Consider the following 14,134-nt stretch of genomic DNA (forward strand, 5'->3'; position numbering starts at 1 on the left):
TGCGGAACCGCTCCCTCGCTGGGATTTGTTGGGAATCGCTAGACGGTTGATTTAGCTTCTTGCAGCACTCGATCTTCCATTCCTTGCACAGCCACCACTCAGGAATATGTCAGCCCGAGTTCTGAGCACACAAGGAGCGTGGTCGATACCAAAGGACTAGCCAGGCGTTCGTGGAAGAGGTGGCGTGGAAGGTGCTGCACTCCACACGTACTCCAGTGTGATACCATGATTCTGACACACCATTCTGAGGCAGAGCTCATTCCCTGCTTCCTTCCTGCTCAGCTGGGGAGGAGCGGGAAAAGCAAGAAAGTAAATTGCTGCTCGCTTATACCAGCACCACGTTATGATACTGCCCAGGCCAGCTCAACTATGCTGGGCCATACTTTGGCAGGGGAGGGGGGAGCCAAGGCTGCCATTCCCTGCCCACAGGGAGAGACTAACCAGATGTGCAGCACCTCGGGCAGAGATCCAGCGGTTCTCACTCTCCCTTACTGCCCTGGGGAATGCGTGCTGCCCAACGCATAGATCTCATTGGTCTATTCGGAGCAGAGCTTCAGGATGTTTACTTTGTGGTTTAGTTTGGTTTTAAATACACTGTATTTTGATGCTAAAGAAAATACGACATTGCAGGGAGTGGCATGCATAAAGTCAGCTTGCCTTTTTAAAAACGGACTGCTAGATACCTTACGGCTTACATCTGGATCAGAATCTAGATCATTCATAGTCCATTGGTATAATACACCAGCAATAATGGAGCTTTTTCAACTTCACGAAGCACAAAGAAAGAAACGCTGAGCACAAGAAGGCGACATCTCCTGTAGGTTTGGATAAGCCTGATGGTTTTCAGGTTCAAAGACTATTAGAAATCTTTGGGACACAGCCATTCAGGAAAATCAACGTGAGAGTGCAAGGAATGTATTAAACCCCAAATTCTGTTTTCAGCATGTGCACTGCAGATCTGATCCTCCACCTGCTCCCAAAAACTAAACTACCGTAGTTGAAACACACCACAGAGAAGCAGGCTAGAAGTCAGTGGTAGCCCATTTCTAGGGCTACCATACATCCGGATTTTCCTGGACATGTCCGGCATTTCGCTCTTTAAATATCCGTCCGGGGGGAATTTCTAAAAATCTAAAAATGTCCGGGATTTCCCCCCAGTTGGCTATTTATCGACCGAAAAGCGGCCGAGCGCCGCTGGGGGGGGGTGGGGCTGTGCACCTGTGAGGGAACGTGGCGGCGGGGCTGGCAGCGGCGGCCAGAGCCCCTCCCCTGCTTCCCTCCTCCTCCACAGCCTCAGCACGCCGCTCGGCAGCGCTCGGGCAGGGTGGGGCGCTCCTTGGGGCACGGAGCCAGACACCTGCTCTAAGCCAAGCGGCACAGTAAGGGGGCCAGGGAGTTGGAGAAGGGGGGCAGTCAGGGGACAGGGAGCGGGGGTGGATGGGTCGGGAATTCGGGGGGGGCTGTCAGGGGGGCAGGGGTGTGGAGAGGGGTTGGGACAGTCAGGGACAGGGAGCAGGGGGGTTAGATGGGTTGGGGGTTCTGGGGGGCTGTGAGGGGGGCAGGGGTGTGGAGAGGGGTTGGGACAGTCAGGGACAGGGAGCGGGGGGGGGTTAGATGGGTCGGGGGTTCTGGGGGGGCTGTCAGGGGGCGGGAAGTGGGAGGGAGTGGCTAGGGGGCGGGGCTACCCCCTCCCCCCCTCTTTTTTGAAAGTTCAGATATGGTAACCCTACCCATTTCTTCATATTAATCACATCTGATGTTGTCAAAACACCCTTTAAATAAAGGCCCACAAGGCAACGTATGGTGTTTGTCTACAATTAAGTACAAACCACAGTTCAAATCACATAAAATCAAGAATTGCACAAGTTAAGCTTTCAGCAGTAACATGCATTCATCTCCATTGCACATCCTGCTTGTTTAGGACTTACAGTTTATGACATGAAGCAATATACTAAGCTACAAACAACAGCACGTTGCAACAGGAATAGAAAATATTATATGTGCGCAATGCAGCTCAGTTAATTAACCTTAACATGTGCTTTGCTGACTTTTGCCATTTTGAGTCTGCAGCCACAGTACCGCATTGAATTTCGACGCTATTTACCAGAAAGGGAAAAGAAAGCCCAGAGGATAGATGCCGGAGCTACTCAATTGACAGATTATACAAACTGACTTTGTGAACGAACCAATGGGCACTTAATTATTTCTGTAGTAAGCTAGCTGTGCATACATATGCAACAGAATGAGTTTACATATTAACCGGGAGAGAGTATTTTTCACTCCTGCATAACTCTAAAACAACAAAGGAGTTTGTTTAAACTTTGCAGAAAAATTCACCTTCAGGCAGCGGCCAAGCATGGGTAATTTATGAGCATGTGAGCATAGGGGATTAGAAGGGAAAAGTCTTTTGCAACCACATGATAACAGTCACCTGCGTTAATACGAATACCAATAATATTGTAAAGGCTAAATCAAGAAAAATTAGTTTCTATGGCAACTAATGGGCCATTTAATGGATCAAGTTATTAGCATCGAGCCCACTGAGTCAATAGTCAGTATGAGAATGGTACAAAATATGATTTAAAGTAATTTACCAAAGAGTATAGTATTACAGCAGAGATAATGACAAAAAATGTATTTAGCTGCACAGAACCTTCCGTGCAGTGAAAAGCCAGGCTGTGTTTTGCGGAAAGATTATCTAGCATATCAGCAGGTTATATTATTTTTCCTGGAGGATATTTTCCTTTCCTTTATTTTGTTCCCTGAAGACCCTACTGGTTCTTGTTAGATCCAGATTTTTTTAGAGGCTTTAATCCTGCTTCCATTTTTGCAAATGCAGCCAGCTACTTAGATGTCTAAATGGTAATAACTTGCACCTGCAATTAACTGCCAGGACAATTTTGTGACTGCAAAAAAAGGCAACATGTTTTCACAAAGGAGGCCCTTACAGATCAGTGTCATTTCCACAACAGTCTATGAGCGGAACCAGATGAGCTGCACCCACCATTTGCCAGTTCGTTACAAAAACATATCAATCAGGTGAAAAGTCAAAAGATAACAAGGCTCAAACGTGCACTTTGGTAACACCTAGAGGAACAGTGACATCAAGGAAGATAGGATTCGGGTTTCTAATCACAAACTGCTGCCTATGACACACATCTGCCAAAGGCAGCATCGGATGATACAGTATGCCATGAAAAGCTTAAACAGATGGCACAGAGGCAGATCTGCATCACACCACTGCAGAGCCTGCATCCATCCATATGAGCCCCAGTGTTGTTTTAAGCAAGATATCAAGAGCCATGCAAAACCCACAGCAGGGGAATCCTAAAAGGAGCCACTTCCAATACAAGAAGAAAAAAAAAATATTGGGTTTACCAGAGACTATTGGCAGGAGCAGCGCCAGGGTTTTTGGCGCCCTAGGCAGGGGTCCTTCCGCGCTCCCGATCGTCGTCGGCAATTCTGCGGCGGGGGGGGGTCCTTCCGCGCTCCCGGTCTTCGGGGCACTTCGGCGGCGGGTCCCGGAGCGAGTGAAGGACCCGCCGCAGAATTGCCGCCAAAGACCCGGAGCGCAGAAGGACCCCCTGCCGCCGAATTGCCGCCAAGGGCGGCAAAATGCCGCCCCCCCAAATCCTGGCACCCTAGGCGACCGCCTAGGTCACCTAAATGGTAGCGCCGGCCCTGACCATTGGTTTGCTGTGAGATTCTGTACTGCCTTGCACCTGGGCAAAGCAAGTGCCAAATGCTACCAAATCAGAAAGGCAGCATCTTACACTCTGCACTGGTGTACATGACCACACGAGGTGCAAGGCATGGGAGAGCCAGCCCTATTATAGTTGGTAGCCCTCACAACTGGCTCACTCCTGCTCATCCTGTGGGATGCTATTTGTACCACCAGACCTTACTGAGCATCTTTGATGAGGCTGAGGGCCCCATGTTAGTAAGGGCAGCCTACTCTGGGCGTGGGAGACAGGAGCGTGGCATCTATTGATGCTAAGGCAACAATGCAGTTGGGATAAGAGAGAATTAACTTTTATATCCCCCCCCCATCACTGTTCAGGTTGGGGACTATAGAAAGGGCAGCATAGGCTCCTGAGATGCTCTGAGAATGCGGGACTAGACAGACAGCACCAATCGGTAGCAGTGGTCTGAGGGCATCTACCACATGCTCCTGCTCTAGCAAATCCCTGAGTGCTGGGAGTACGATGAAGCATAACTTTGGAGTCCATTAAAACTGTACAGCAACCGCCTTTGAAGTAATCTTTAGCACCCACGTGTCAGTGCCTTGAGAAGAGAGACTCTGTCTGACCCCCGTCATCGTGGTCTGGGCATCAAGTGAAGGGATGCAGTGTCCTGTCCTCGGCCAGCAGGAGGTGGAACTCTGGGTTTTGTCAAACTTGAGCTACTCTGTGCTCACTCCAGTGGTGAGCCCGTCCCATGGATTTTCTGACAATACGCACAAAATGAACCATTCCCACTGGAGCAGGATCCACATTCCCTTCTGACTGGGCTGTGGGAAGGATGGGGGTTGCTGCTGCCCCTCCTCACTGTGCTCGGTGATAGCTCCCAGCAGTTGTCCTCTTGCTAATCTGGCCAATACCAACACCTGTTGAAAACCTACTTTCCAAGACCATCGCTGTATCTGTCACCTGGCAACCCAGTTGGTAGCTAGTGATCTGGCTGATCATTTAACAACATCCACATTAAGGAGTCTAAATGGAGATTTCCTTTATATTGGGTTTAGATTCTTGCCTTGAAATTGGTGCACCAGACTACTGTGGCTCAGAAGTAGCAGGTGAAGGAAGGCAAGCTAGCCCCAAAAGCAAGAAAAACAGTGTGTTAAGCAAAGTGCATGATTTTTAAGAGAGTCTCTCATTTTGCAGGGGCGATTAACAGCTGGCCAAATACTAGTATTTAGACTCTAGAGGCTTAATTACCAGACTGTGCCTGCAAATTAGGGAGGTGGATTCAGTGCTAGCATTTGCACCCAAAGGCAGTCCCATAAGGGCAAGTTTTGAATGATGCAACTTTAAAAATTTGGCTCCAGGGGCCCAAATATAGCCCCTTTTACTTCCATGCCACCTCGGGCTCCTTTTTGTTAAGCCCTGCTGTTATGAGCGCAGTGCAGCATCAGACAGAAAGAGCTGATATTCCATTAACGCACGACCAAATCGTTTACGACGACTAAGGGCCAGCATTCAGCTCTCCAACTGATACACTGGCCATTGCACATGTGTTTAAGGGCAGAATTTGGCAGCTTCAGTTGGTTTTCTCCCATCTCCCTGGTGATGGCAAGAGTAATATTAATTAATAGAGATATAAAGCAATAGAGTGAACATGACCAAGTGTACTCATGGATGGCAATTGGCGTTACTGCTGTTAGTAATTAGGGAACACATGGCTAAGCACAAGCATGCCGATCTCCTGCTTATTCGGATGTGAAAGGGCATGTGAATCTGACTCACCACCGTGCTGATGTGCCATTTCTTCTCCTTGACATACCCCAGGGTTCGTTTTAGATAAAAAGTCCTCCCTGGTCAGCATTCCGTCAACAATGAATGATGGGAGGGGGAACAGAAAAGTCACGGGCCACGCTCAAGGTGGGACAGGCCCAAGAAATTAGCATGTTCCAGAAAATAATGGATCAGGGCATAATGTGAAGGTTTGTATTTATTTGCTAACATGCTGTGGAAATCGCTGGAGTGCACAAATGTCAGGGAAGCGCAAAACAAAACACTCACAGAGAGTAGCAGGGCTAATGCAGCCGACTAACTGAAAAGCGATGGGGAAAATTCTGCTGGGACTTACACCCACTGAGGCACCAGGATTGCATGGGATGTAAAGTCAAAGGATCTGGCCCTTCACAGGGATGGCCCCAGATTAACTTAAATTTGCCCTCCTTCTACCACAAGTCACTGTCCCTTGACCCCACACTGGGAGCCTGTCTCTCCTGCCCTCCTGCTCCTTCCCTCTAAGTGTTTTCTTTCTCTCCCTTTCAGAAAGACAAGAGGCTTTTCCCACTGAGAGCCACCATCTCTCACCCGCAATCCTCCTACCCCATTTCCACTCATTCCTCTGTCCATTTTCTCTCTCCCTGGACAAACAGAGCATCTTTGCTACACCCACACATGTCCAGTGCCTCCCCCTACAGCCCCACAGTGGTAAGCACAAGTACTGGCTATTAACCCTTCCCGTGTCCCAGTGAATCAGTAAGCGTCTTCTGGCAATAAAGACAGCTACTCGGACACATTTCCATAGCTGCTGTGGGCATAGGGTGACCAGATGTTCCGATTTTATAGGGACAGTCCCGATTTTGGGTCTTTTTTCTTATATAGGCTTCTATTACCCCCCCACCCTCTGTCCCGATTTTTCACATTTGCTGTCTGGTCACCCTATGTGGGCAAGTTACTGAGAAGGCAAAGCTGTGAAGTTGTGCAAATCTCCAGCAAAAAGACTAATTTCCCTGCGATGTCCGTTCCCCTTTCTGCACTCACAAAACCTCAGCTTTACCCTTGCTATGTTTCTCGTCATCTTTACTGATTGTGTTTGTCTTCAGACTGCGACGCTTGCTCTGGTCATACTGTACAGAAACACTACATCTGCGGTTTACACTTACCACTCCCCATCAGTGTACTTTCTTTCCAAACCGTTGGATTTACTTTCCCCTTTCACCCTTCAAGTTTCCCAATAATTAACTGACAAAGATGAGAAATTTCCTCCAGATTTATAGACACTTTGGATAGTTTCGTCTTCATATGTTTTGGGCCCAAGCCACAAAGTCTGGAAATAGATCCTAATCTAAAACTTCTTGAAAATGTTTGGGGCACTGGGATCTAGGGGACTGGTTCAGACTCATCTCTAGTTTTCAATCGACTTTAGGGAACATGTTATTCATGATAATTTAACAAAATGAGCCCTGTGGATGCTGAATATCCCACCCAACCCTTTAAATGGCATTTGCTGGCTTCAGATACAAGACGATTTTCATTCTCAAACTTTCCCACTGGTCTAAAGAGTTCCTCTTGAATGATTAGACATTAGGCTCATCTATCCAGGTTCTGGCCTAGTCATTGATGTTTCAAGAGGTTCATCCTAGCAGAGCTCCATTCAGTTCTACAGCATTATCTATGGCTGGTATTGGTGCAACCAGGATAGATCACTAGTACCTTGGAATTAATTACTGAAGTGAAAATAGACCTGGAAATAAACTTATCGGTGTCCTGAGAGTGCTGTTGCCATGATCCCCTCGTGCTACCATATGCACAGACAACAATTCCACACTAAACATGCCTGACATGTCACTCCAGCATGTCTTCAACTGCTTTACACAGATTTAGCATTTTTAAAGATTATTTTTATTAGAAATGTTGCCTTCAAGACTATGGAAAAATGTATACCATTACCAAACACATAACTAACACAAAGCAACACTGATGAACCCACAATCCTTATCCTCCTGACCAAACCTAAATGAGACACATTCTAGGATCTTCTGTGTCTTCAGTGAAGCATACACACACGTAACCCCCTCTGGAGTTGGTTGTTCATGGTATACTCCTCCAACGCTTTAGGAGACTCACCCCTGTACTACAACAGCAATGGCTACAGAGGCTCAGGACTCCATTTCCCAGGCTGCCTAGAGTCCAGGGCAGAGCTAGAACATGCTGGAAGCTACTACAAGACCATATTTGTGAGCCACAATGCAAACAAAGCTATTGGTGTTGGCTATTTTTGGAGTGGAATGGAGAGAGAAGTGCCACAGCTGGGGAGATTCCCAGCAAACTTCCCTTTGCTACCAAAATGAAAACTTTGAACTCTGTTGGTGGTTACTGGGTTGATGAAAGGTTTCAATCCAGCAGAGACCAGGAAGCTGAGGAGCGATTTCACACGGGGCTATTGAGAACCAGCCTAATTTTCCACTGGACTCCAGAGCAGTGCACTTCGGGACGACCCTCCCTTTTAGGGGTGAAGAGCTTGTAAGAAATCCTCTGTTTATTTTGCTTGTGAGTTTCAAGCCAGCTAACGATTATAGCACAGCATCAATGAACTGATTCTCAACTCACTTTCTGCCTAGGCAGGTGCTGGGAGGGAGCTGAGGGGTTTGGGCCCATTGTAGATGTTGTGGGTGTAGGGTTTAAGGCATTGTGGATACTTTATGATGTTAGTTACTCCTGTTCTTCCATTATCCCCTACCCTTTTTTCCCTGGACCTAATAAAGCTTCCCCTGTTGCTGTATTGATACTTTGGGAGTAGCAATAATTTTATTCCTTGTGTATTGGACTGCGTTCCTCGTGTATTGTTTGGTGGTAAACATTTTCCAAGGGACAGCACCCCTTGTGTTCCAGGTACTAGGTGAGGTCCTGCCCCTTTGGGTGGAGGCACCAGGCACCAAGATAAAGAACCCAGGACCCATACCCTTGAGGTAAGATGCCACTCCAAGCAGCAGGTTTGAGCCACACCTTGGGGGAGACGCTACATATAATCAACCCTTGGAACATCAGCAAGAAGTGGACCTAGGACCTCTTGTACTTAAATCAGGAGCTTCTGATGTTTGAGCTAAAGGACTAAAGCCTCTAGCTGTCAATGAGTCTGTACAGCTGCCCTGTTCTATGGGCCAGCCACTAGAGGAGGACAAAAACTCCCAACTTCCTGTGTGTTACATATAGCTTCTAACCACAGAGGATCAGATCCCATCAGTCTCTCATTAGTAATTCAGATTATCGGGAGTCCATGTGAAGGCATTTCAGCCAGCGTTATGACTATTCTGTCAATCAGATTGATCTGTAGTCATCCTCCTCCTCAAAATCAGTCCGTTTGTAATACTTTCAGGACTTCAGCTAATGTTCCCATTTTCTTCCGAACATTTTCCATTAATTTGGTTTGGCTTGCAAAGCTAATTAATGTGGCATTTTCTTTTTTCTTATTTTGCCCCCCTCCCTGAATTCTTTCTGTTCAAAATGTTACAAGAGTATACAAGGACAAAAAGCTCTCCCTTCAATGCAAAAACACCTCCGTCTAAATGAGGGGGTACTACGTCTAAATGTATATTTTACCTATACAATAACATCAACGGGATACAAAACTCTATGGTTGAGGTAAGGCTTTGTGTGTGGTTTAAAGTCTTGGAGCTGCCTTTCCCCAGTTCTCACAGCATTGTTAAACTGGTAAAGAGAAAGGGAACATAGGGTTTTTTGGGGGGAAAAAGACTTTTGTTTTTAATATATTACACATTACATCAGCCAGTCTTACCCTGCAGTTGTGATTACGGCATTATGGCTTGATTACTAGCTATTACTTCCACAGTCAGAACAGCAAAAAAACAGTATGGTGCCATCTCCATTTACGAAACGTGTAATTCCATAACAAGCTTGGTAGACCGCAGGGCTTCAGTTGGGTTAAACTCTAAAGTACATAAGTGTCTGCTCCAGCCATTATTTTAAAGCCTTTCGAAATAGCACCTTAACATACATCATTATTTTGCTTTACTTTGAACGGCTATAGGGATATTCTGTAGAGCAATTTTAGGCATTTTAACAGTTCTCAGGCATTTGAGATTCTCTCTGATAATAACAGATGCTTCTACTTTATCAGCCTTTTCACACCATTTTCAGCCCTTGATTTTCTTCTTTTACAGCTTATTTTTATATTAGAAGGATAATCTTGTGACTAAGGCCCTGAACATGGACTCAGGTGATCTGGGTTCAATGCCCAGGTTTGCCACATATGCCTTTTGTGAGCTTAGACAAATCACCTAATCTCTGTATTCCTCGCTTCTCCATCTGTAAAGTGGACATAATATTTTTCCCTTTCCCTCACATAATTGTCCACCTTGTCTAGTCAGACTGTAAGTGCTTCAAGGCAGACACCACCTCTGTGAGTTTGTGCAGCATTCAGCATGATGGGGCTTTGAGCTCAGCTGCCCCCCCAGGCGCTACTATAATATAAATACATATTTTTATTCTCTTTGTCCAAGTGGAATAGACAGAGACCAGAATATTTCTTTATTGGTTCCAAAAATGCAGGTGAAGATAACGGTCATATGCAACACCTGACTAGCCTGACACGTGCGAGATTTTTCCATGTGCAAAGAGGGGGGAGGGATAGCTCAGTGGTTTGAGCATTGGCCTTCTAAACCCAGGGTTATGAGCTCAAATCTTGAGGGGGCCATTTAGGGAGCTGGTGCAAAAATCTGTCTGGTGATTGGTCCTGCTTTGAATAGGGGGTTGGACTACATGACCTCCTAAGGTCCCTGACATCCTATGATTCTAAATTGTCAGACACACAGAAGAACATAAATTGTTGGGCAAAGTCAACATGGTTTCCAAAAAGAAAAAAAAATTCTAGGGGGGGAGGGATAGCTCTGTGGTTTGAGCATTAGCCTGCTAAACCAGGGTTGTGAGTTCAATCCTCAAGGGAGCCGGGGGGAACTGTCAGGGACTGTACTTGGTCCTGCTAGTGAAGACAGGGGGCTGGACTCAATGACCTTTCAAGGTCCATTCAAGCTCTATGAGATAGGTATATCTCCATATATTTATATTTTATTTAAAGAGCAAACAGACAGATCAAGAATGGCCTTTGTTGTAGACTGAGAGAATCAATGTAATCTTGTCCAGCTGAGAGCACACACTGGGCATTTGTACCTCTCCTTGTATGTTCTGTACTGAGCTTAGAGAACAAAATGGCTACTGAACACTCAGAAAGGCCAAGAGGCAGTATTCGGAAAACAAAAGGCCGGAAAGTTTGGAAGATGCACACAGCATAGCATAAGAAGATTATAATTTGGGATGCGGGGGCTGGCACGTTATGAAACCTGGTAACTGTTCTTCTGAATTGACACTGGGCCTACAAATGATCAGGACTTGATCCAAAGCCCACCGCAGTCAAAAAGAGTCTTACCAAGGATTTTACTGGGCTTTGGATCAGACTCTTGGTCCCCAAACTATGCAGTTATCCCTCATTCCTTCCAGTAGGTCACAACCAGCTAATTAGTGCATTCAGTGTTGGGATATATCTCCAAGTATTTTTCTTTGGACGTGTGTGGCGGGGGGGTGGGGGTGGAAGGTTGGTAGGGTGGCTACATATCCCCAAGAATTATTAGGAAGTTGGCGTACTGGGAAACTAATGATCGTACATCATAGGAAAAAGTCTCCTTCTACATGATGATTCTCAAATACTCAAAAGAGAGTCTACGGAACCAGTGCATCCAAGGGACAAGTATATTGGGAGTTTGGTCACTGGCAGGGCTGGATGTATCTAATAAAGCTGCTAACTCTTTCCCCTAATGTGCATCAATTATGGATTGTCACTCAGCAAAATAGTCCGACCTGTTTTAAAAAGTTGTGTGTCCTTCTTCCTGTGAATTTCTGATCTACGTCCCTCATCTCTTGCTCTCAAATAGACCCTAGTTGGCGGGGGAGTTTAATGGAGTCATACTCCACAGTGTTGTAATGGGCAAATACAAATCTATTTGTGAATCACTGTTAAGCCACAACCCTACTACTATTTGAGTTCTCTCATTTTTACATGCCACAGCTGCTCTGCTGTTCACATTCATAAGTTGTTGTTTTTTATATAAAAAGCTGTTATGAGTTCATAAAAAGAACCATTCCCTAAAAGAATGAAATAAATGCTGTTTATTATTTTTGTCTGTGATTACCAGCAGGAATGATTGCAGCCTGAAAAAGTATAAGCTGAAATGAAATTAAATAAGACAGCAAATGGAGGGAAACAACTCATTCATTAACCAGATTTTCTCAGAAAACTTCCACTGTGTATATTTAGGCAGTTTTAGGTATTCTATGTATCCCAGTTAGTATAATAAATTAACTTACATCACAAGGTAATTGCTTACAATAAAGCTATTTCTCCTAGTGTAGTGTAATATCCAAGGATATTTTGCATATTTCCAGGGGGTTCTCTTTTTATTCCTAAACATGATCAGCTCAAACCATTTTATATCAAACAAAATTGTCAACAATTTCCTTGGACTCACTGCATCATAATCATGTTATGTCTTTATTAGCAGCACATGAAATAAAAATGAAATCCGTGATTGAGTCACTAAATGATATTTGAGGAATAAATGTGTAGCAGCAAGCGAGAGCCTTGCTACTTCAGTACATGTGGGATAAATGAAGGGGAGGGAGAGGGTAGCTCCCTTTGATGGACACCCAGTCAGCCAATTAGCTCCAAAATCCCTCTTGGTGGCTGTTCTCTGCTTACTTGGTGACTGGGGGGCCCCAGGAGCAGAGCCCCGGGCGCGGGGCTGGAAGTGGGGCCCCAGGCACAGGGCCAGCAGCCGAGGCTGGCAGCCAGGACCCAAGCTCCAGGTGCGGGGTTGGGGAGCGGGGCGCAGGGCCAGCAGCCAAGACCTGAGCCCCAGGCACAGGGCCGGGAAGCGGAGTCCCGGGCGCAGGGCCGGGAACAGGGCCCCAGGCGCGGAGCCAGCCCGGGGAGCAGGGCGCGTGGCCAGCCCCCGGGACCCGAGCTGGGGAGTGGAGCCCTGGGCACGGGGCCAGCAGACCCACATAAAACCTGGGGGTGATACAGCACCCTCAGCACTTCCTGTGCCTAGGTATACATACCAAATGATGGGGTCTAAATTAGCTGTTACCACTCAAGAAAGATCTTGGAGTCATTGTGGATAGTTCTCTGAAAACAGCCACTCAATGTGCAGCGGCAGTCAAAAAAGCTAATAATGTTATGAACCATTAGGAAAGGGATAGATAACAAGACTGAAAATAACATAATGCCTGTATATAAATCCATGGTACGCCCACACCTTGAATACTGTGTGCAGATCTAGATGCCCCATCTCAAAAAAGATATATTAGAATTGGAAAAGGTACAGAGAAGGGCAACTAAAATGATTAAGGGTATGGAACAGCTTCCGTATGAAGAAAGATTAAAAAAAGACTGGGACTGTTCAGCTTAGAAAAGAGATGACTAAGGAGGGATATGATAGAGGTCTATAAAATCATGACGGATGTGGAGAAAGTAAATAAGGAAGTGTTATTTACTCCTTCACATAACACAAGAACTAGTGGTCACCCAATGAAATTAATATGAAGCTGGATTAAAACAAACAAAAAGGAAGTATTTATTCACACAACGCACAGACAACCTGTGGAACTCTTAGCCAGAGGATGTTGTGACGGCCAAAACTATAACAGTGTTCAAAAAAACTAGGTAAGTTCATAGAGGATAAGTCCATCAATGGCTATTAGCCAGGATGGGCAGGGATACAACACCATGCTCTGAGTGTCCCTAGGCTCTGTTTGCCAGAAGCTGGGAGTGGACAACAGAGGATGGATCACTCAAAAAATTGCCTTGTTCTGTTCATTCTGTCTGAAGCACCTGTCATTGGCCACTGTCGGAAGACAAGATAGTGGGCTAGATGGACCATTGGTCTGACCCAATATGGACATTCTTATGTTCTGAAGTTTTTGTAGACTAGATGGACTATGATTCTAATCCCATGTGGCACTTCCCACAGGAAATGAGGGAAATTAATGTGTGTTGTCAAGATTCCTTGTAAAATCAGCACAAATATTCTATGAAAAGCTTCAGAATAGACATCTCCCTCCTTCCCTAACCCCAGCTCAAAAAAAAGAAGAAACAAAAAAGCCACTATAACCTGGTTACAACACAGAAAAGTTATGGGCCTGATGCTTAAGAATTGGGCCCATTAAGAAAAAAAACAACCCCACACAGTGGCTGGCACTTAAAACAGCTGCAGCAGTTATTACTCACCAGACTCCACCAAGCTATTTCTCTGCACAATAAGAAGAGGGAACACTCTAGATTCTTGGTAATGTCAAGTACTGTGGGGATCTAAAAGTTGACGTTTTAGTGGCCCACGAAGACAAAACACTATACACACCCAGGATGATCAAGACCTGGCTGAAATCACAACCATGGGTTAGAATTTTCTAATTTCTATTCCTTTGAAATCTCAATCACATCACTGCATTTACGTTAAGTAATTTTTGAAGTGTAACCACTGTCTGGTTTAGAAACAAAATACTTGAGAGTAATGAATGAGACACAATAACCCACTGCCTCTTTGACGGATGAAGATACTTGGCAAATGCTAACCTTAAGGATTCACCATTTCTTTTCTTATCTCATATGA

General features: G+C 45.6%; 1 protein-coding gene across 2 annotated transcripts in view; it reads right to left on the reverse strand.

Annotated features, from left to right (window-relative positions):
* MDGA2 (MAM domain containing glycosylphosphatidylinositol anchor 2) overlaps window positions 1-14,134 on the reverse strand; it is a 631,329-nt gene that overhangs the window by 377,801 nt on the left and 239,394 nt on the right. The window lies entirely within an intron of this gene.

The sequence above is a fragment of the Emys orbicularis genome, chromosome 4, assembly GCF_028017835.1.
Source record: "Emys orbicularis isolate rEmyOrb1 chromosome 4, rEmyOrb1.hap1, whole genome shotgun sequence".
NCBI lineage: Eukaryota > Metazoa > Chordata > Testudines > Emydidae > Emys > Emys orbicularis.